Consider the following 335-nt stretch of genomic DNA (forward strand, 5'->3'; position numbering starts at 1 on the left):
CCACCCCCCTCCCTGGGTGGACTCCCGCCTGACTGAGCCTCCCCAATGCGCGCTGCCCCCTGTTCCGAGGTGCCCAGTCCCATCCACCACCCAAGGTCTGAGAAGTGCAGGCATGCCGCCGGGGGGCCAGCTCCACCAGTGGCCCTGGCACAGGATCCACTAGGTGAAGCCAGCTGGGCTCCTGAGTCTGATGGGGACTTGGAGAACTTTTATATCTAACAGGAGGATTGTATATGCACCAATCAGCACTCTGTATCTAGCTAATCTGGTGGGGACTTGGAGAACTTTTGTCTAGCTAAAGGATTGTGGATGCACCAATCAGCATTCTGTGTCTA

This window comes from Rhinopithecus bieti, unplaced genomic scaffold (assembly GCF_001698545.2).
Source record: "Rhinopithecus bieti isolate Rb0 unplaced genomic scaffold, ASM169854v2 scaffold_5179, whole genome shotgun sequence".
NCBI lineage: Eukaryota > Metazoa > Chordata > Mammalia > Primates > Cercopithecidae > Rhinopithecus > Rhinopithecus bieti.